This window comes from Aulonocara sp. 'chitande type north' Nkhata Bay, linkage group LG17, assembly GCF_057382095.1.
Source record: "Aulonocara sp. 'chitande type north' Nkhata Bay isolate Kocher_YH1m ecotype deep benthic linkage group LG17, A_spYH_male_GT1.1, whole genome shotgun sequence".
Taxonomy (NCBI): Eukaryota; Metazoa; Chordata; class Actinopteri; order Cichliformes; family Cichlidae; genus Aulonocara; species Aulonocara sp. 'chitande type north' Nkhata Bay.
Window position 1 is genome coordinate 32,530,655 of NC_141360.1, and position 23,679 is coordinate 32,554,333.

The 23,679-nt window shown below is 39.6% G+C and overlaps 2 long non-coding RNA genes across 2 annotated transcripts; one reads left to right on the plus strand and one right to left on the minus strand.

Annotated features, from left to right (window-relative positions):
• Positions 1 to 8,032: 8,032 nt before the first annotated feature.
• LOC147310395 (uncharacterized) lies at positions 8,033 to 9,938 on the minus strand. The gene is made up of 3 exons (XR_015125712.1): positions 9,466 to 9,938; positions 8,451 to 8,831; positions 8,033 to 8,254 (listed from the first exon to the last, which is right to left on the minus strand). It is a non-coding gene; the product is annotated as an uncharacterized LOC147310395 (long non-coding RNA).
• On the plus strand, positions 9,748 to 13,210 carry LOC147310396 (uncharacterized). Its single transcript, XR_015125713.1, has 2 exons — positions 9,748 to 10,020; positions 11,469 to 13,210. It is a non-coding gene; the product is annotated as an uncharacterized LOC147310396 (long non-coding RNA).
• Positions 13,211 to 23,679: the final 10,469 nt, after the last annotated feature.

Here is a 23,679-nt window from a genome sequence, read left to right on the forward strand (position 1 = left end):
ATGTTTTTATTCTGTTTAGTTTCTTGCTATTTCCTTAGTCTTTCCTCCGTGCCCATCTGTGTCAAGCTTGTATGTTTAGCTTTCAGTTTTACTTTCTCTGGTCTCATTTACCCTGTCTACTTTTATTGGCTCTGTGCATTGTTTCTCAGCTCTGATCACTTCCAGTTCAGTAGTTATTCTTTGTCAGTGTCAGTGTTTTTCTGCCAGTTAGTTTTCTGTCTGTTTTCCTGCTCTTTTGTTACCCTTCGGACAGTTTCTTCGTTTGGGGATCCTCTTTCACAACTCATGATAAGCATCCCTGGACCATCACGCTACAACCACCATGTTTGATTGTTGGTGTAATGTTCCTTTAACCTCCTAAGACCCGAACTCTTCCACTGCATGCATTTTTAATTTCTCTTTGATATTTGGTCACATTGGGGCCTGATGAATGTAAAAACAAAGAATTACCAGATTTTTTTTTAAAACTTATTTTTGTTTTTAAGAAAAATGAGAGCCACAAATGAGGATATTCGTTTAAAATTTTGATAGAACAGTAGCACTATAATGTCCTCGTAAGTGGATATCAGGCCCTTGTAGAGCAAAACTGAGTATTTAGGTCATTTATTATTTAGGTTATTTATTTAATCAGGTCCTAGGAGGTTATTGAAATGCTGTGTTAGTTTTATGTAACAGGACTCAAAAGTTCCAAAAAGTTCAACTTTTGTCTCGTCGTTCCACAGGTTATTTTCGCAAACGTCTTGGGGCTCATCAGGAAGTCTTTTAGCAAATATGAGATCAGCCTCTGTGTTCTTTTTGATCAGAAGTGTCTTCTCTTCAGCTACCTCTCCTCCTTCAGAATTACAGCATCCACTTCTGGCTGCTTTGTTTGAACATTAAGAGATTTGACACAAAGTCAAAACAAAGCTGGGAGCTAGCCAGAAGCTGTACACAAACAGTACCAGACCTGCAGTGCTGGAGCAAATCTGCCTCTTTTAATAATAAAGTTACTTATGTCCTTTTTTCATATTAAATCTACATGTGACTTTTTCCATCACCAGGATCTCTTCAACCAGCAACCCAAGTCTATAGCTCAGTGTTTCAGTCCTTAGCAAGTTTTTAGTTACATTTTTCTTTGCCTCTGCCAGAGGATTCTTAAACAGGTCTTTTGGATGCACATGTCCTTGCACACGATCGTGAAATCGTATAACTAAATATTCCACTCTTGAACTTTATCTGTTTACTTTTAATTTGAGATCTTACAAAATACTCAACCTGGTTCTTTCAGCTAAATTGCATCAGTTTCAGTGATTGCAGTGCCTTGTTGCAGACAGGGCAATGTTGCATTGATATCATACTGCATCTCTTCTGGGATTTCTTCTTCCAGCCACCGTTCCCATTTTATTTGTTTACATATAAAGTCGAATATTCTCTAGAGTCTATCAAACTACAGTACATAGTAGACACAACTCTGGGAACTGCCTATGATAAGATAATGCACATGTCTTTATAATAGGATGTATTTTATCCTCATTTGTCTTGTATCTGTATCTGTAAATATCTAAAGAAATCCTGGTTTGTAAGATCATATGTGATTTTTATATCTTGAAAACTCTGCCTTTGACCCTTTTTAGTAAGTGTACACATGGCGGTAATACCTTGTCCCACAAACTGTTTAAAGCTGGCGTCAAACATCCCCGGTTTGAATTCATCTTCATGGGTGATCCATCTTAGAGGTCCAAGTCCTTATCCCAATTACAACTGCTTTACAACTGAGTACCATTTATCTAAAGTAAACATTATTATTAGAGGCTTTATAGTCTCGGGCCTCAGTCTCACCAGTACTGGCATGGATCTGTTTTTTTAAGGGCTTGAGTATCTTTCCTCAAAGCAACATCAGTAATATAACACTAATCAGAATCAGCATACTTTATTAATCCCTAGGGGAATTATATAGGTTATAGTTGCTCCTGTACCTTAATATTAACAAAAACAGACGAAACTATTTAACAATACAATATGTTAAGATATAAGGAACAGCACAATATATACAAATCACCAAATAATAAATATCCAGGTTTGACAGATGTGATTATAAATAAAAAAAATTGACAGCAGCATTACCGAGTAAGAAAGAGTGTGTGCAAAAAGGATGCAACTATTTCAGTGTTTACAGTGTTTAGATGGAGGAGTTTTTAGTAATCTCAGTCTCTCACTGAACGTGCTCCTATAGCTAGCCAGCATGTCATGGAGTGTGTGGGAGGTATTATCCAACATTGTCTTTATCTTGGACAACATTCACTTCTCCGACACCACCTTAAGAGAGTCCAGCTCCATACCCAAAACATTACTGGCCTTGCGGATCAGTTTATCGTGTCTGTATAGACATACAGAGTCCTTATCCCAATTACTGTAGAGACATACAGACTCAGACTCAACATACAGACATGCATGATAGACAAGTTGTTGTAGTTGAGCTTGAAAATACTCTTATATTTGGAAGTACCATCCATCATTTTCTTCCTATTATCCGGGGCGGGGTCATGGGGTTTGCAGCCTAAGCAGAGAAGCCCAAACCTCCCTATCCCCAGCCACCTCCTCTAGCCACCGTCGACCTCTGAGATGCTCCTCATGTAATCTCTCCAGAGTGTCTTTGGTCTGCCCCGAGGCCTCTTCCCGGTCAGACATGCCCAGAACATCTCACCCAGGCTCAGAAGTACCATTAGATCTTTATTTTTAGGTAGTTGTAGTATAGTGTGACAGATGGTCTCTTTCTATCCCATATACATCTAGAAATGAGCTTATCCCATCTATAGAAATTGAATTGGTCTTATATCTGCTGGCACTGATTAAAATAGACATAGTAATAAATAACTAGAAATAAATTAACAAACAAAGAAACAATAGAAGATGTGGCATATATCCAACTTTGTTACAGTTAATTCTAACATTTAATCCCAAAGGGTGGTTAAACCATCGTTCAAAGTATTTTCTTATGTTGGTATCAATATAGTCATGATTGCTTTGGTATAGTTTTGACAGATTTCTTTTTTTTAGCTACATTCATTTATTTGAGAGCTTTATCTTCTTTTGATCTGTTAAAGGGCTGGGTACTTGCTAAATATATCTAATATTTGGATCAACTGAGTACAGGGGTAAAGAAATCATAACACTGTCTATGAACGAGCTAATGGTGTGTATTTGATTGTTATCTGTTATTCCAGTTATGAGTTTACTTTGCTGGATCATTTGGGCAAGTTGTTCAATATCCAGAGAAACAGCGAAGGACTGAGACAACAGGCCCATCTAATCCCCTCTCTACTACAAAGCTCTTTATAAAGGATCCTTTGACTTTTATGCTGGCTGTGGGTTTGTTACAGAGAGACCTAATGCACCGAATTGATTTTAATCTCGCCTGCTTTCAAGCATAGAGACACAGGAATATCGACTGAAGATGGTTCGCATCACATTGACACCTACCCCAGCCTTCCAGAAGCCACAGTTATTTCAGGCTGGAGAAATGATCCTCATGAGATGTAATGAATTGGTGAAGTGCAATTATTGTTGCAGAAAAGAAGAACAATAAAAACTCACTGGATGCTTGTTCCTGGACTTCAAGCAGAGCTTGGGTTTAAGACCTTCATAAAGAGGTGCCAGTGAGCAAGCGGCCACATACTACAGGGCTGGCCTTTTACTGCAAGCTCACCTCGCCTTCCTGTCTCTCTTTGCTTTCACTATTCAATGAAGGCAAAAAAGCCCCCCAAAATAATATAAAAGATCATCATCGCACAGCATTTCCCACAAGGGAGCCTACGGTCAGTAATAAAGCTCAATCAAAGCGAATCTTCTGTCTTCATATAGTTTCTAAAACTGACTGCAGACAGAATCTTGGGACTGATAAAGCACTACATGTCTGACATAGACTGGACAAAAAGGACCTGTATTGTGCATAATCTATCATTTAGGATGACCGCCCAAATGAACGTGTTTTATAATGAAGAGTTGTGTATTTCTGAAATTTTAGAAAGTAATATTTTACTTGTGTTGAAACATCATGTTGTATTTAAAGAAATTGCCTTTTGGAAATAAAGTTCCATCACCCAATCCTCAGTGGAAACTTTCAAACTAAAGTCTTAAAAATACACAATTGTTCAGGATGAGAGTTGTATGGAGGTGCACCTGAATCCTTGTTTCAAACAAATGTGTTGATGAATAGTAGATAAGCTTCAGTTAATATCCTGGTCAAGCTATAAGAGCTGTTGTCGAGTACACTGTGAAGACTCACATCTGTAGGTGCCTGCTTGACCTTACTTGGTTAAGCAAGCACCCACAGATGCAGAGACCAGGCTTTGAACCTGCCCCAAATCCATTTTAAGCGTGTTTTCCCCTGGTCTGTGTCTCGGCTTACCAGCATTCTCTCCACTGTCCTATCAAAATAAAGACTAAAAAGCTCAAAACACATATTAACATATACATAGGCAAGTGATTTAGGTGTATCATGTTTAATATGCATTTAAAAACGCATTTCTGTAGTGATTTTTTAATTCTTTTGTTTTTCCATCTACTGCACCATCATCAGCATTAAATGATGCTCGCTGACTTGTTACAGTGGACCGGATGGAAACTTTTAATGCAGAAAACAACAGACTAGGCATCACAACAGAGGCTGGTAAAAACATTAGGAAACTAAGCTTTCTTTCATTCCATTAATTCCATAAAAATGCAAATATTACATCTTTCTAGTGCATTTATCAAGTGACGACCATTCTCACAGCACCAACAGCTCATATATAAGTGTTTGGGTGACAGGACAGTCTAACTCAAAATTCCTTATGTCCATGAATTAGGACATGGGCACCTTAATTTGGGTCATCCAGAACACCCGTTTACAGTAACGTGCAATATTAGCACACAAATTCAACACAGGACAGCACAGGAAAAATCCACATTTTAATGCACTATATGTCCAAATGCAAATTATTATTTTTAAGCATCAAAACTTGTCCTGACACTCAAATGAACCATATCTGTAGCAAACTGCGTCTCCAAAAGCTCCCACAGCCACTTTGCTAGATGTTCTTGTGGACTTTGAGATGTATTTTCAGGTTGGATTTCTGAGCAAACGTCTTGTGACATGTTACACAGCTGTGAGGCTTCTCTCCTGTGTGCATAAACATGTGTTTTTTCAGTCCTGTACAACTACTGAACATTTTGTCGCATTGTGAGTCAGGGTTTTTTTTAAATAACTGAACAGCATTTGCATTAAAGTACACCTCTTTTCTTCTTTTTCATTACCCCGCAGCATACCTGAGACACTTGGCACTGGGCACAACTCTTCCAGTCGATAGAAGAACTCCCAATGACTGATCTCGAAGTAGCATTTGAATGAGATCCACCAATGGTGACTTTGAAATCTCCACCTCTTCATCTTGTTACTCTCACAAAGCCAAAAGGTATATTTACATACAATAAACAGTAATATCAGCATCTAAATTTGACAGCAAAATCACTTTTATAGTGCAAAACATGTCAAACTAAGATGCTTAGTACACTGCATCTTACTTCTGCATCCACGTGGTTTGTTGTATTCTGCTGGAAACTGTCACCATCATTCGTCTTCTTCACTATTTCAAGAATGAGCTGAAAGACATAAATTGGTACATTTATACTCGAGTCTTTACTTTACCCAATACTGGTGACTCACCGGCCTGCAGCTGAACTATAGTCAAAATTAAATACACACTGGCTTAAAGTGATTAACTAATTGCGCTTCCTGAAGTTACCAACAAGCTGCTGTAGGTTTGCCTTGAAGGATTAATTTAGAACTTTTCAAGGCTAAATAAATGAATTAAATGCATTTATTTGGTTTGGTCCTTCTTCATTCTGACCAAATGCTGTAAAATGTACCCAAAACAATTATAGATGCTCCTCAAAAATGTAATAGTACTTTTTTAAGATATAAAAAGAAAAGCCACAGATGCACACAATGAGTTCTGATAACCACAGTCACTCACCTGGGCCCTCAGTCCAAGGATCAGCTGAGTCTTACGTTTGTAGCCCAGGAGGTCTGGGATCATCTCTGACACCAGTGAGATGAATTTGGACAGTTTTCATACTCCCCTACTTTTCTCTCCTGAGCAACCTGCCACATACACTCTGACATCAGCCTGAAAGGCGGAACCAAGAGGTTCAGGGAGGACAGGGGAAGACGGAAATCTGACAAACACCACATTATCACCTTACAGCACTATACTGAGAGTTCTGCAATAATGAATACTGCGATTTATCACCTTTTTTTCCAACTGCAAATTATGCCCTCAAAACTTCGTCAATATGCATTTTATCCAATAAGATAATGTTTTCTTACTTTAATCATTACGCTGCAAAATGATAAGATAAGATAACCTTTATTAGTCCCACACGTGGGAAATTTGTTGGGTTAGGCTGCTGACCTTTGCCAGCGCCATCTTACCCTTCCGACCATACATACATACATTACTACATCACATGGGGAAGACAGGTCAGAGAAGTATAACAATGGAAAATGCACAACATGAGGAAAGACGAGGAGAAAATAATTACTCCCCCCCCCCCAGACTGAGCTCCAACAGGGTGTAGGTCTGTGTCAGTGTACATGCATATTTGTGTTGGCAAAAGTCAACAGTCTTCGGTCGACGCGCGTGGCCTTGAATGAGGAGGGAGAAAGTCACAACACAGTCTTCTTATCTAAGGGAGAATTGTTATTCCCATCAGCTTTTGCCTTGAGCATCCAGCTGGCGCCAGAGGGCCGCATGAGATGAAGATGGTAGCTGTTTTGGTTAGTGCGAACAAACTGCATCCAATTTTACTCTTGGTCTAATGTCCGTCACTGGTCACCAGGTCTCTCAATTCCTGTTGTTCTTCTTCAAGATGTTATCCATATAGCAGAGCCACGAGCTTCTCCATGATCTTATCCATGTTGCGTTCAAAAACACAGTCTGAGTACTCACAGCCCTGCCCATCGCCTATCATGTTGGCCAGCCTTGTGGGATTTTGAACAGCTGTAGCCGCTTCTTGTTCTTTGATAAGCCAGGTCCAAGCTCCAATCAGCCAGAACTCTGTTATCGTGGTTCCGAATTGGTAGATGTCGTTCAATGTCCTCCATCGAGAGTGTCGCCACTGACCATCGAGTATCCAGCAGCAAACGTCTCTGAGGGACAATCAGGCTCTCCCAAGCCCAGGAGGGTGTCAGTTGCATTAAGGGGCCAGTTGATCAAATTCATAATTCTTCTTTAGGTTTTTAGAGAACAAGTCTGGGAGACTCTCTTAGAATCAGAATCAGAAGGGTTAGAGAATAAGCGAGACTATACAAAAGACATGAGATGCCAAGCAGGAAAGATAAGGGAGAGGGAGAAAGTGCGACGCCTCCGTCAAGAGCCAAACATAACCAACACTGTCATAAATTCTTGACATCAGCAGTTAAATGGAATGAAATCGGCGACTCAGTATTGGGTGATTTTTCAGTTCCGACGATTTAATCCAAGTTTGCTCGGCTAACGCTATCCTAGGATATTGGTGCACTTGTGCTCTTTTCACTGTATTTCCACAGTATTCTAATTTATTTAATGAAATATTGATATCTGGTGTCCCTGTATTGATACAATATTGCAAATTAACACAATACGATGGCTGTATTGATATGCCACAAAAATTTCACCATGTAGTGGCACAGATTTGTAGAAGCTTCTTCCCACATGTTAAACCACACAGACGCAGCTATACAAACATGTTCCACTTATGGTGCAAGAGCTCAATTGTGACCACGCTTTTAAATGTTTATGGACACTGCAGTTGTTACTGTCAGCACAGTCTGTGTGTCAAAAGCTACATCAGAGTTGCCCTTGTTCATTGCACACAGGCCTCGAGGGAGAATTCAGCCGAGACAGAAATGGTAAGATAAATTCATGAAATAATAACAATACAAAATATATATTTATATCCTTATTTATCAAATTACATGAGCAGAACCAGCAATGTTGAAGCTCATTAATACTACAGTTCAAACAAATGCACCTTTGGCCTTCTTAATAATCTTCTTAATCTCCTGGAGATCGTTTTGAATAAAATCCTCAGTGGCTGTGGATGAGGATTTTTTCACGACAGTTGTTGATGCTGAGAAGGAGGGATTGAGTGGAGATGGCAACCCCTCTGTAGGCAATGCTGTTGAGCAGTGCGGTGAATCGCTGAGATCAACAGTTTTCTGGAGCAGGGTGACTGTATTGCTGCCTTCCTCTTCCTGCAACAAATAAGAGCTTGTTATAATTTCATGTACATTTGCACATCAGATGTAAAAGAAAATGTTCTTAAACCACCGATCTTTTCAGGTCAGCTATTCATTGAATGCTTGTTCAGCATCCTCATCAATAAGGGTCTCAGTGGAAGGGTGTATGTGTGTTTGCATATTGCTCAACGCTTTGGTACTAATACGGTACCTTCAAAGATAATTGACATTGCCTCTTCTGCAGACTTGGCATTTAACTCCCAGTGGCTCACAAAGTCGGAGAGCCAGCCCATCAAGGAATATATATGGGGAGCAGAAGCAAGGTTGCACAGTTTCTTCTCTTCAGCTGCAGCCTCTTCCTCATCTTCACGAATTTGTCTCTTAAAGATTTCCACTTTATCCAACAAACACTTTCACTCACTCCCAAATTCTTTGCAATTTCCCTCCACAAATTGCTGTCCTTTTCCACGTCTCTATTATGTGTTAAGGACCCATCGTAAAGACACGGGCAACGTTGCACCTCTTCACACAATCTCATAACGTCTATTTGAATTTTTGCAGGTTGGGTTAAAGACATCCTCTGAATTTCTGCCTATAATGAAGACAAAAGAAAGAAAAAGACATTAAACAAACAACCTAAAGGTTTCTCACATGACATCACATGCACTCAGGAGCTGTGTGCCATTTTGACACAACCACTCCATTCCCCGACTGCCTTTTTTGCTAGCGCACATCTTCTTCACAGGATCCACAGGAATCATTTTTTCAGTTGAACCATACATTGAATTTTAAAAGGTCATTTCTTTAGCTTTGGGCACAAATGACCAAATTCCTTTTTCTGTCCAGGTTCCTAGAAACAATGATTTTATTTTGGAAAGAATATTTATTATTCCAAAGAGGTCTATTAGGCAAAGTAGTGCAATCACTTGCAACACAATGCTTATTTCTGTGAGTTAAAAATGATAACAGAATTTTTATTTTTCGCAAATACACAACAATGGCTGTATAAATTACACGTTTCACATTAGTGGGTGGGTCGCTGTCAGAAGTCGCTGTGCACGTGCAGTTGCCAGTCACACGCGCTCCTTCTTCTTTAAATACAAGACGACGGAGGTGAGAAACACGACAAAAGCCCGTTTTTGTTTTTTCTTTGTGTTTTTTTTTATGTAAACCTAAGTCCTTTAATAATATTATTAAAAACGTCAGTAAAGCTGCGTTCAATTTACCTCGAATGTCCGAGGTGGGAGTGTCATTGCTCAAGGTGAGCGCGTTCCAGTAGTAAAGTCAGAAAAGCAAAGAAAATGAGTATTTCTTTTGCACCATAGCAAATTAGAACCATTCGTGCATCGCTTGTAATACAGTACAGTGCTTTGTTTGTCGCACTTAAAAACAAAGCCCACCAGCCATGACAGCGACTCTAACAACAGTGATGTGTTCGAGGAACCGCATTCCGCCTTTTTCCTGGCTCGGATAAAACGGTTCCACAAGCTTGTTTGCGATTTCTCGCCACGATAACAAGCGTTAATCCGTTTGTTCTTGTAAAACTCATGATCGTACAGGTTGGGATAAAGGGCAACCTGCTCAGCCAACTACTTGTCAAAGCCATTGTGTGATAGTCCCGTTTGGGAATTTGTTATTACTCGTTCGTCGAGATTTTTCCTCTTTGGGATGAACTCTGGCAGTAGGTTTCTTTTCCGGTTTAACGCGGCGTCTTTTACCAATCAGCGTTCGACCTGGGCATAGCGTCATCCAAGTCGAGCGACTGTAGGGGAGGACGACAGGTAAGTATTAAAAATTTATTAACGTTTTTAATGTCTTTCTTCATTGTTACCGTCGTTCTCTCATTGTTTGTTGGGTTACTTAATTATTTCTTCTTCTTCTTCTTCTTTTTTTTTAAATTTTACGGCATTTTTCTCTTTCCCCTATATGTTTGTGTATTTGTACATATACATACCATAATTTATTTACATAGCACTTTAAAAAACAACACATGGCCGACCAAAGTGCTGTACAGCAGAAATACGAGAGAATACAAGAATTCTTGTATTATTACAAGCATAATAAATACAATAAATAAATAATAATACTTTTGTCTTAATTCAGGGGCGATTCTAGGTTTCAAACTTTGGGGGGGCTCAGCCCCCAGTCATAATGTCATGCATGTAGTAGTTGTATTTAATATTAATCAAATGTGCTGTCTGCAAATGGAATCATCCCTTTTCAAATTTGCAAACCTCTATTCCATTGGACTATTGAATACCTTCTGTCTAAGAATAATTCAGTGTGAATAATCAGAGATTTCAATACACCCGTTTTAGGGTGGAGCCTTTTGTTGCCAAACCCAAGGCAAAGGCTCAGTCATTAAAGAAGTCCAAGAACTCCCCAAAAGTTGGGGATTTACTTACCTGGATGACTGAGCATCAAGAAGTTAAAGAACTATTTGTGGCAAAGCACATCATTTCAGTCTCAGTCTTCAGTTAACCACATAGAGGCAGTCCTCCAAATCATCATGCACTTAAAGTAGCATTATTCAGTATAAACACTGAAAAATCATAGACAAAGGAAACTAGTAATAGAGTTGTTTTATTATGTTTTTAAACTTAAAATACAAATCCTCCTTTTGTTATGTAGTCTCAGCACAGAACATCATGTACGATAATTTCAAGAGTGGAGAATAGATTTGTAGTCCATCACATTAATGTAGTGGCAGTTATCATTTTCAGCCATGTTTAGAATGATATGAATCCTGCAAAATGCTATTAGTATCAATATACTCTGTTTATGCTTTGTTTACCAGCATTTTTACAGTGTGCTACTGGAAAGACAGCAAAACATCCATGAAATACCATGGCTCAGTGTCTGAGTGTCTAAATGAGTCTCACAGTCCTCCCCAACCCCCCAGAAATGACCTCTGACAAGAAAACCCAATTCCTGCTATTCAACACTGAAGAAATGTCAACATTCACAAATTCTGCCAAATTGCAAAACACTAATAAAACCTCTGTAACTTTGTGAAAAACACAAAAGTCCAAAGAGTCGTGCTGACAAATTTGTTTCTTTGTCACAGCAGCTTTTTCTTTATCATGTAGACAAATAGATAAATATATAACTGCTTTACGCTTGAGATCAAAGTAGGCTGTATGTGGCTGTCGATGTAAAATGAGTTTGACACCCTTTCTTTACCCTGGAACAGTAGGGAATACTGACATTAATGTTCCCTTCCTCCCAGATGGAGTTAAAAAATCATGTGTCTTTGGGAATGAACAATCTCCTCAGTCTGGAGCAGGAAAATGACATCAGCGTTTCTCTGAAGCTGCTCCTCTGTCTGGAGATGATGCTGTGGAGTGAGTGTAGTGGATTGACAGGAGTCTGCTTAGCACCCATCACGCTGCCACAATTGTCAGTCTATCCAGCTCCATACCAACAACAAAGCTTGCCTTCCTCTGCATTTTTCCAGATGTGAAACACTTCTTTATGCTTCCGCCCCCAGGCTCCACCCGGAGACCCTAAAGTCCACCATTAACTCCTTGGTTTTGCTGCTGTTAAGATGGAATTGTCTGGATTCACACCATTCAACAAAGCCTGCGATCAGTTTTCTGTACTCCTCGTCCTGTCCACTCCTGATACAGCCCACGACTGCAGTAGTGTCAGTGACCTTCTGCTTGTGACAGCACTCCGAGTTGTATATGAAGTCTGATTTGTACAGGGTGAGCAGGAACAGAGAAAGCACAGTCCCCTGCGGCACTCACACGTTACTGACCATAGTCACCCACCCATACTGAGGTCTGCCCACAGCGAAAAGCAAACAACAGTTTGAAAGCAAACAACTATTCGTAATCACTGATAAATTAGGTTTTTTGTGTCTGGCATTTATGTTTTGGGGTTTGGTATCCAAACTTTTCAGTACCACTGCTGAGGTTTAGCTAGGTTTTGCAGTTTATGCATTATTACAACTGGAAATATAAAAGTAAAGACTGACAGCAGACAAGATGAATCTGCACCATCAAACTCAGGTGTGGGACTGTGGGCTGTCACCTCTGACTTCCTCTACCAGAGAAGAAGCTGATGCAATTTAAAGTGCCAAGTCATCCAAATTATCAAAGCTGACTGGATACTGGAGGCTTCTTATATTTCCATTTTCCCCTGGGCAGCTCAAGACGATGGTTTGTTTGTAAGGCATCTTATATTGAGAAAAGTGGTAATAAAAATGTGGTATTGTTTCTTTTTTAATTTCGCAGGCAGGTAAGCAGGCGACCGGAGTTTATGCTAGCTGGTAAAGCAGCTTACACACTGGGCATATTGCCAGTCAGTTATGAGGATAATGCAGACAACTACACACTCAAACCCACACTTATGGCCTACTTAGAACCACCAACTGAACACACACACACACACACACACACACACACACACACACACACACACACACACACACAGGCGGTGTTACCGAACTGAAATGACTGGTATTATTGAATGTGCAGGTCATCAGCCAGGTCCCCTGCACTGAAACGTCACACTAGTAATCCCTCTTTAAATAACACCAGTCTTTATGAAGCTTTCGGTCACTGATCAAATGGTAAATGGCCTGTATTTGTATAGCGCTTTACTAGTCCCTAAGGACCCCAAAGCGCTTTACACATCCAGTCATCCACCCATTCACATACTGGTTATGGCAAGCTACATGGTAGCCACAGCCACCCTGACAGAGGCGAGGCTGCGGAACACTGGCACCACCTGGCCCTCTGACCACCACCAGTAAGCAACGGGTGAAGTGGGGGTTGAACCAGCAGCCTTCCGATTACAAGGCAAACTCCCAACTCTTGAGTCAATGTGAAGCTAAACTGGTGAAATTGGACTAAATGAAATTTAAAGTGAGTTTTGGATCCATGTTGCAGATAGTGTGATGTCAGTATGATACTGAACACTGAAATATGTCCATGTATTGAAATGCAATACAATAGATAAAGCTGAGCCTTTGAATCTTTGTACTTTCTATACAACAGATCTGGAAATTTAAGTTTGAAATGATCAACATGAGTCTTGCTGGACTGAGTTAATATCAAATATCCACAGGTAACCTATCTTCTCTGTTTGATCCATACTTCTAATCATATTTTTTTGTTGTCATTTACTTTTTGTCCTTTCCAGTTTACAGAATGAATAATCTTATTTTGGGCAAATTACAAGTGAATGGTCAGCAAATTAAATTACTCTTTCCAGTGTTTTTAAGATAAACCTCACAAATAGGGGCATATTCATATTCATATTCAACTGAATTAAAATGTAGGCTCTATTTTTCTATATGATGCTCCATTACAAACAGTTTATTCATTCATCAATTTTCATCCCTGCTTCTATCCAAAAACAACGATTGGACGTGAAGCCAAGCACTCGTCGTTATTACTGTATCTTCCACTACAATCTCATGTGCACGTGTACAGCTTTTACCACCAGAGGGAGACACATACCTTTTTATATCACAACTAAATGCGGACAAAACACAGATAAAGGGGCCTGTAAGAAATTCACTTCCCTAATGGCATTCCTCCCAGGAAACAGAACTCAATCATTTTTAACAGGCACTCATAAATTTCAATGAGTTTTTAATTAGGAGGAGCTCAGAGTAATTGTCTCCCAGGCAGTTTTAACAGGAGGAAGATCATGCTGACAGATTGACAGAGTCTGTGTGGCAGATTGCTGCAAATCACCTAATTATGAGAAGAAGTCAAACTTTCAGCTTTTGATCATGATTATTTTGGCTTTATTGGATAATTTCACCATCAACAGAGAAAGGAAGGGCTGCCGAGTGTCTGCATCAGAGAATCATGTGTGACGAAAGTCTCAGACTCATCTTCAGGGCACTGTAAATTTGTTTTTCTTGCCTTTTGTTCAGTTGTTTGTTAAAAAAACGCACAGTTAGAAACTTATATATGTTTAAAACTCAAAGGTTTGTTGAGTATTATACTATTTTTTTGTTAATGTTGCTTGCATATGATCTAAAAACCTTCCCCTGGGCCATGATTAAAATCATAGAAACCCTTGCTGAATTTTTCCATAAATAAGCTGAATTTCCTGCTGAGAAGTCTTTGAAATGACATCTGCGAAAAATCCAAAATCTATGAATATGGAAATATTATCAAATGAAAAATTTGAATTCTTAAATACTTCACTGAAATAGCCCCATTCCCAGCACTTTGTAGTTTGGATTTTAGTTTCCCAAGTTGTCCACTTAAGCAGTATCGGTCCAAATTTAGTTGAGAAAAATGGTGCTTACAGGTAAATACTCCGGTTTTGGGTGAGCTGGATTTGAAAACAAGGTGAACCAATGTTTTCTTTTGCAGAGTTACTCAGCCACGAGAAGTAACGTCACACATTTTTGAGTGGATTTGAACATTAATTAGAATTCATTATGCAGATGTTCTGCAGGCTCAAGCCCAATTTCTGTTTTACTTATAATTGGAAGAGCAGTTTTAGTTGTACCTCTAAGATTAAAAAAAAAAATCCCACAGGTTTCCAGCATCACCTGTGTTCATTATGTCTGTATGGTAGGTCACAGACATTATTATGCTTGCGGCCTACCCTGTATATCCTAGTGCTCAAATATATAGTGACCAGATTCTCTTTGGACTCAAGCATCAGAGCTGTTTTAAGATATTGTGTGTGTTCTGATTTCTTTGTGTTTGATTAGAATTATTTATTTTGCTTCGATGACTATACTCTCCTTTCAAGCCTGGTCACAAAGATTTGGCTTTAGGAGTTGACATTTGTTTGGACAATATCTGTGAACTTCTATATTTAGGATATTTTGTTGTTCACGTCTATAAGAGTGAAAGAAAAATAACAGGCTATATTTCCAGGATCGAAATAAGACGCTTTTAGAGTCACTGCAGCTAGAGAAAGCACAACAAAATTAGCTGTGTACAGTTAAAAATCACATTTCACACACTCAGACTTGCTAACAATGCACACAGATAGCAATTAGACATCCTCACATGCTTGTGGAATCATGCCAAATAATATGCATTTACACTCATTTGTAGAGGCAATATGCGAGTAATTGTGTCTACAAATCATCCACTCATTCACAGAGGGGTGAGTTCCAGCTTTCTGGATGCATCTGACTTCACGGGTGGAGTGTGTCCTGAAGATGTCCTCCAGTGTGAGTACATCCGATGATTTTTTATAAGTCGCTTATGACTTTCTGGACACTTTTCCTTTCAGCCTTTGTACTGTAGTGTATGGTTGTATGTTAGAACACTTTCATTAGTGCAGTGATAAAAGGTCTTGAACAGCTCTGTGGACACATTGGTCTTCCTAAGTGTCTTTAGTTAATAGAGCTGCTGTTGGGTCTTCTTTATCAGAGCAGTGGATTTGGCTGTCTGTGTGTGGTCCAAAAATGTAATAGCAGAAGATCCTCTCCTCTATCCCTGTCTTTGAAAATTAGTCAAGAGAGGAACCTCCTATCCATTTCTTTTTACAGATCTAGAGATGATCTTTTAATTCTTCAAAAAGAATTAGACTTCTGTATTTTTGTGGCAAAAACACTGACATGTAATTCTTCTTTAGCCAAGTGGTTTTAAGAGTCTGTCATTTTGATATGAATATAAATTAGATGAAAATCCTTAGTGAACTTTTGTATGACCATTATGAAGATTGAGTAAGAAGCCAGTTAGCTTATCTTAGATCGTATATGTGGAAAAGGCCGCCCTGTCTCTGTTCAAAGTATAGACTATATAAAAAAGATGGACAGAGCCTCCAGGTTTGCAATATGAAACCAATGCAGAAGTACTTTAAACCTGCATTTCTTCTAATGGACGTAAGGGGGAGTCTTCCCCGATTTCAAAAACAAGTGCAATAGTAAAAGACTCTATAAATGCTTTCCAAATGATTAAACAGCTCAAACCCCAGACATGCAGACGTGCAAACCAGTTGGCTACTGCCTGGTAACCACTGGTCGCTAGGGAAAAGTGAAAACTCAACCAGCTGTGAATGATTGCTGGAGGTTGTTTGCCGTTGCTAGGTAAAATTGGTTACAAAGAGGCCTGCAGTATATGGTGTATGGGGCTGCTGATTGCCTCATTTGCATGGAAGGTGTCTGTAAACAGAGTGAAAGGCAAAAATGAAAACAGAGAATGTTCACCTTCAAAGTAAAAGTCGGTCCTTTTTGAAATATGTTGGCTTCAGCAATAATTCAAACTTTTAATTTGAAGGAGAACATTCTCCACTTCCAGTTTGAGTTTCCCTTTCTGACCTTTCACTGCATTGCTGGCTTGTTAGTGAGTGTTGCAGACAAGCTTGCAACCAAAACAATCACAAGTAGGTTTTTGCAGCAGCACCCCCTTTAAATCTGATGCTGCATTCCAAACACCTCAGAAGTTAAAAATCACATTGGAAAAACAGGAATTAGTTTTGGTTCTTAGCGAGGTAGAGCCATTAATGTATCGCTATCAATACAGCATAATTCTTAAAAGCACCGCTGCACCACATTCATGGACAGAGCTTGGTCAGTGCTCTGCATATGGCTTATTCAGTGAGGCACAAATACACAAATGTAACAGTACAGATGAACAGTCTTACAATTTTACTGCTGCCACCATGGCTTGTTAATTCAGGGTTGGTGGGGCTGTTCTGGTTCTCTGGGTAGCAAGTTAACATGGCCTTCCAAATTAAAATTCTGACTGGTACTTGAAAATGCTGACTTAATCTGGAGCGTAGCATGATTTCACCCAGCAACAGCCAGCAACCTCCAACACCCATTTGGGGAAGACACATTCTTCCTTAGCATTTAGAGGTTGCCAGGGGATTACTGACTGTGTGACTGAGACCTAAATTACAAAATTACGTTTTATATCAGGGTTTCTGTTTGGGTGTAGCCAACGACAAATGAGTTGTAGGAGATCACTGTAGGCTTGAGTGTTAGGACTAGCTTGTTCTTGTCTTTATGTTAGAAAATAAATGACTTCTGGATCCAGATGCATGCTGGCATCAACCCTTGGATGATAAACTAGGCCTTCAAGAATATTACTAAAACAAGATAACCTTGGACCGAAAAAAATATGGATAACAGGCTGCCAAGTACATTTGCTTGACTGAATTGCTGCTAATACAGCAGGGAGATGAATAACATTGAGGTGCACTAAAGCGGACAGTGTAATAACAGTAATCACTTTGTGGGGTTCAATTACAGCAGTAAAACAAAGGTCACTGACATCTCTTTTCAGGACTCATGGATATTAGGAAGTATTTACTGTTGGTAGATAATTTAGTGAGATAACCCTGAAGGACTGTAGCTGGTGGCTGTGCAGGGACATCCAGAGGTATTTTGTATGTGTGCGAGCACATGAGCTTTGACTTGGCAGGAGACACTGGACAGGTGGATGCTCAGCCAGCCAAAGTCCCATTACTTGCTCAGGGGGCAGCAAGTGTGTATGTCCCTGAGTGTGTGTGTGCGTGCATGCATGTGGTAATTACTTTTTCTCTCTATGTGTGTCTGTTTGTGTGTGTGTGCAGACAGAGTGATTAGAGATGGGTGGCGGGTGGAGGGCTTGTCAGAAGTTATCTTCCCATCTCATCTCATCATAGGCAGTCTGGCGGATTCCCTCGATGGCTCAACAGCCCGACGCCGCAGTGCTGCTGTCAATCGGGCCGTCAACGCCTGCAGAAATCGATGCCAATCTCCCTCGGTTTCTATTTTTAACCGAGGCTTAGCACCCAGGCCTTTGATAAGGATGCTGCCTTCTTTTGGCTCTCCTCCTCACCTCGGATGAGCAGCCCCACTTCCGACCTCGTTCTCGTCCCCTGCTGATGAGGGGTGATAAGAAACAGACAAGATAGAGCGAAATGCACACACCGACCTGACACTCTGAAAGAGCCTTTCATGATGGAGAAAATGATTATTGTTAGCACAGTTATTGATAATCAGGCTGTAATAATGCAATGTGTGGGAGAGGCATGATTGCATTTAAATTGTTACCTTTATCAACTAAAGTTAGCCACAGGTAGTACCGCTGCTACTGATGGATCTGCTACAACCTTAAAGAAAAAAACCTTTTCATCTTTTATTGGAAAATATACAGGACAGGAAAGAAACCTGATTAAAATTATACCTCATACAGAGATGAATCAGCCTAAGTGCAACAATAAAGAGCATGAATTAAATGAAAATTAAAGAGCTCCAGATTTTTTGATGAAGTGGTATTAGACATGTTTTAACTGTTTCAGAAAAAGGAAAGCTTAACATTTGCATTCATGAGTCTCTAGGCAGAATCCATTTGTATATATGGATAATGTAATATGATGGAAAGCTCCAGAACAGGAGCCAGCTTTGCTAAATGTACTATAACAGTGTATTTTGAATATGCTGTCTCTTTATTGAGGAATTTGGTGATGCATTATGCTACATGAGTTCAGACTTCCTTGAGTTTTCAGGATCACGTCTTTGCTATTTGACAATGATGCTGCCCTCCTGGCTTTAAGTGGTACTTCCAGCTTTCACTGAGGCGTTTGGATCAGAGTGTGAAGCAGTGAGGATGTGAATTAGCACCTCCATGTCTGAAGCTACAATTCTCACCCGAAAAAGGGTGGCGTGCCGACTCTGGGTGCTTGACAGAAGAGGTGAAAAGAGAGCTGAGCGTAAAAGGGAAAAACTATTGATTTACCGGTCAATCAATGTTCCTACACTCACCTGCGCTCAAAGGCTGTTAGTATAGAGATAGAAAATAAATGTTGTGATTACACGAGATACATGGAACCTTAAGAGCTTCCGCTGATAAGTGTCGGCGCCCGGCCTTTTTTGCTAACTGTGAGGATCATTAAAAAAGAGCCAGCTATGACTGACTTGGATACCTCGTGAACGAGGTGCTTCAGGCATATCTTACTTGGTTGGACACCCCAGGGCAGAACCTGGACATGCTTGGGAGACTATGTCTCCTGGCTGGCATGGATGGTGGTTGGTGGTTGTTTACATATGTATTCGTAGAAATGACAAATAAAATGGAAGTTGTTTGTTTCAGGGTAACCATAACCTCATCCACTGATTTTAGGAAAGATTGCCTGATAGGCAAAACAACTGTCTCAGGGTCTCAGACTTTATACTGTAACACTCAGTGGAAATGTCTTGGAGAAGTGACCTAATTATAATATTAATATTTTAAATAAATGCCCTTACACAGTGCTTGGACATCAGAAAACCTAGGAAGAGCCTGTGATCCAGTAAATTAATGTAGCTGCTATCAGTATACTCTGTATTCAGTTGGAACTGGAGGCTTAAGAAGGACATTTTTGACCTCCAACAATATTATATTTTGTTTATAACCTTTATTATATATAAAAATTTTACTGTCTTTAATGTTTGATTCTGTTTGTCTTGCTTCTAGTGGTGGATGTCAGCCAGCTGAGGTTGCTCCTTATGCTCAAATGACCCACATCTATTCACTTCTTGCACTGCTGATATTGCTGTCTTTCACACGCTACTGTTAGTTCATTTTTCAGTTTTTCTTTCATTTCAAGTAATCTCATTCTAGAGAGCAAACACGTTTAGTTTAATCTTGGCTTCTTTTGGCACTCACAGCTTGGTTATGGTACTGGCAAATGTTTTGTGGGCCAGATGATGTCCAAATGTCACCACACCTGACATCTGGCCCATATAAGGTGGAACTGTGGCTGAGTCGAGGCAGCCAGACTCTCCCCAGGTTGCTGCCATCAGTCAAAGCCAAATGCTGTCAATAGAAAACTGCACATGTGGACTACACGCTGTATGGGCCAGATGCTCGGGGTTACTGTCTTTGAGCCAGTTTGTAATAAATCCGATGTAAACTTATATAATATTGAACTATTTGCCATAAATACGCACCATTAATTATTATACAACCTTCACGTCTCATGTTTTTGAATGGTCATAGCAGAAGAGGCACAACAAGGTTTTGTATCCCAGGCGTCCACTACCTCTATTAAAAAAGGAAAAACCCTGCTTGAAGTTTAAGTGCCTTGTGGAATCTATGCCAACAAGGACCAAGGATGTGGAGGTGTTTAATGCTGAGTATTTTCCCCCTTTACTACACTATATATCTATATATACACTGGAGTAGCATACCCTAGTGTCAGCAACTCAAAACTCTTATTAAGAACAGAACAAGACAGAATGTACCACCTGTCTACTGTTTCTCCTCCTCCTACACTGCTCGAACTTGTGTTGTGTGTGTTTTGTAGCCGGCTGGGGATCTCCTCCCCTCTGTGGACTTGGAGGTACTTTGTCACAGCTCATTGTAGGAACTCCTGGAAAATTAATTCCCCCCTCAAGAGTTTGACTTCAGATGTTGCACATTAATAATCACTATTGCCTCGCAAGAGTCTACGTCGACAGCAATCATGTGCTGACAAGAGGGAAGTTGTGCTGGGAGTTGTTGGAAATGTATCATGGATTAAACGTATCTGGCACAATGGTAATGCTGAGGAATGAAAAGTGTTTGCGGTTTTTAAATCAATATCTCGCATTAATTCAGAGGACTGGTTTCAGAAGCGGAGGATGTTGTTGCTTTGATGATATCCAGAGTTTCTCTACACTTCATCTTACTAATTTGGCCATAACTTATGATTATGTTGAGATCCCTTTCATGGTTTTAATTAGAACAAAAATACAACATGCACCTAATTAGTGCAAGTTGGGTTAGATGTTTTAAAAGCCTCTTTCTTTTTGATGCAAAAACAGTAGCAGCAGTGTGTAGGCAAGGCAGCTTGCTGGTTCGACAGAGCCTTATGTAACCGAGAGGTCACAGGTTTGACCCTCACCACAACAAGTGTGCGCTAACAGCTGTGCGCTTTTGCATTGTGCCCTTGAGCAAAGTAACCTCGCCTCTCCTGAAGTCATGTTAAAAAAGAATTATTGAAATGCAGTAAACAACGTTGTGTTTTAAATGTAAAACAGGAAGGAATTGAATTTAAAGCTTCAGTTATTCACTTTTTGTTGAAAATCTGTTGTAGAATTTCTTTTTGTGCATGCCCCATTTTGCTCTGAAGTTGTTGGCAAAACTCTATTCAAACATTTTCCCTCTAATTGGGTGTTTTTGTGGATGCAGGATTAATCAGCCGCGGGGTATTTAATGTTGTTTGGGCAGCTGAGAGGTAATACAGCCAAGCCATTAACATATCATTAAAGAGTCCTAAGCACTGTAATTGCAGCCAGAACGCTGACGCTACACTCTCATTAAGTGGACTCTAAGAGGAGACGTCTCGTTGTGATGGGTTTTAGTGAGATGTTGGGGAAAAAATCTGTGTAACTCAGCATGCTGCTGTCACAATGAGAAGTCCAGTGAGCAAAGATTGTTTCCAAAATGGCATGCAGGCTGATGAAAGGCACCCAACTTTCACCAATCGGCTGCTACAAACAGGTTTTTAGCCATTTTAGCTGCATGACTCCATGTATTGCAATGCTGGTCCTCTGGTCAGTCCATCACTTGAGTCCAGGTGGAAACACCGCATAAAACTGTCAGTGTTTCAAACACGATGAAACCCACTGACTGATAATTCACTAGCTGAAATGAAAACACATCAAATCACCATAAAACCAAGTAGAATACTCAAAGGACTACAGCCAAGTCGGTGATCGACTCCAGCCTGACGAAAAAGAACAAATATTTCGTGTTCATGGACACAAATTGCAAAATTTTTTTTAATGTCAGTGAATTAGAAAGCGATGTATCTCAAAAGGAAGTATAGGCTATTTCTTGTGTAGAGAAAATGGAAAGGTGTGACCAAGGCAACCAAGAAACAGAGCTTTTAAAGATGTGCCAACCATAAGCACCAACATCTACCATGAAAAGCGTCATTATACACAATTATACCGTCACCATTTGACCATACTTTCCTTTTTTTGTCTTTTATGTATATGTACATGAATTGGTATATACAAGAGCTGAAAGAACAGGAATTTATGTTCGGGACAGGAAACAATGTGTTAAAGGAACGTGAAAAGCAAGACTGTAAATTTCACCACAGTTTTGTAAACTAATCATTTCAGTCTGTACTAAACTGTGTACTATTTGTTTGTAAATGTACAATATCTCATGAACAAATCTAGGAGAATTAATAACTTTAACTAAGTACCAAATTTCCAGTTTATAAACTGAGCAATCCTTACCTTTGAAAATACTATCTTGCTGTTTTCTCCTGTCCTTTCTTTGCTCTTTCTTACATCTTGATCCATGTCTGACTGCATTTATCACGACTTAAGCATTTTTTAATCCCTGGATTTACAGCATCTGTGTCTTGGTCACCTGGTCTTGGTTGCAGGGTTTTGAGTTGTGTAGTTGCTTGAATCGTTTTGATTTTGAGTATATAACTTATACCAGCATTTCCTGGTTAGTTTCTTATATATTTATATTTTGAGGTTTTAGTTTTACATCTAGTTCTGTTCATGGTTATTTTCTGGGTCATAACAAGTTTTTGAGTTCCTGCGTAATTCTGCCTCCCTCGTGTTTCTGTGTCTTGTTACTTTTAATTTAGGTAATCTTTTGTCTCTTGTGTTTAGTTTTACTTCCTTTTGAGACATTATGTTAGCTGTGTTTCCACCCGTTTGCCATTTTTATCGATATCTGCTGTGTGTTTATATTATCAGAGTTTCCCTCTTTTCATTGTCGCATCATCCTCCATGGTTGTGTCCTTCATGAACGTGTTACAGCAATGTGAAAGACAAAAGTATGTATTGAGGGTATAAATGCGCTATTTTCTTAATGCTGGTCAAGTATCTCCATGCCTTCCAATGGAGTCGCATTAAATGCCTACCTAATGGCTACAGCAGAGGAAAAATTAACTCTTTGCAGTATTATCTATTAAACTGTCTATTAGATTTGGTTACTCATTAAGCGATGTGCTGGAATTCTATTCTGAATCATGCTCATAGCAAAATGAGCAAACAGTAGCTCTATTTGTCGGTGTGATTGCACTTATACCACATAGCGCCGTAGTTTTGGGTGTATAAGTATATAAAATTGAACAGTAGATGACTTTGTATCTGTAAAGGGATGCAAACATTTTTATTTAGAAGGCTCATTATATTCATGAGGATACCTCCTTGTAACACCATTACTACCATTAGTCTTGAAAGAATCATTTCTACTATGTTGGGAGTTTTTTTCTCATGTGGCCGTCACATTTTGAAAACTGTGGATACCTGCAGAAAGTGACAGACAGTGCAACACTTGCTCTTTTCATGAAACTCTTTAAAATCTGCTGAATTTGAGTCTCTTCAGATCTCCTCCCTCACTGAGTCCACCTGCTAAACCCAATGAGCTCATGTCAGTGAACATGAGGAGACATGTCGCTTGAGGATTTAAAGCCAATTAAACAAAAAGATTATGCAAAAGTTTATTAATTAAAAAAAAATCTGATGGGTTTTATTCATAAGCCATTTTATTCTCGGATCTAAACGCTATGACAAAATGTCA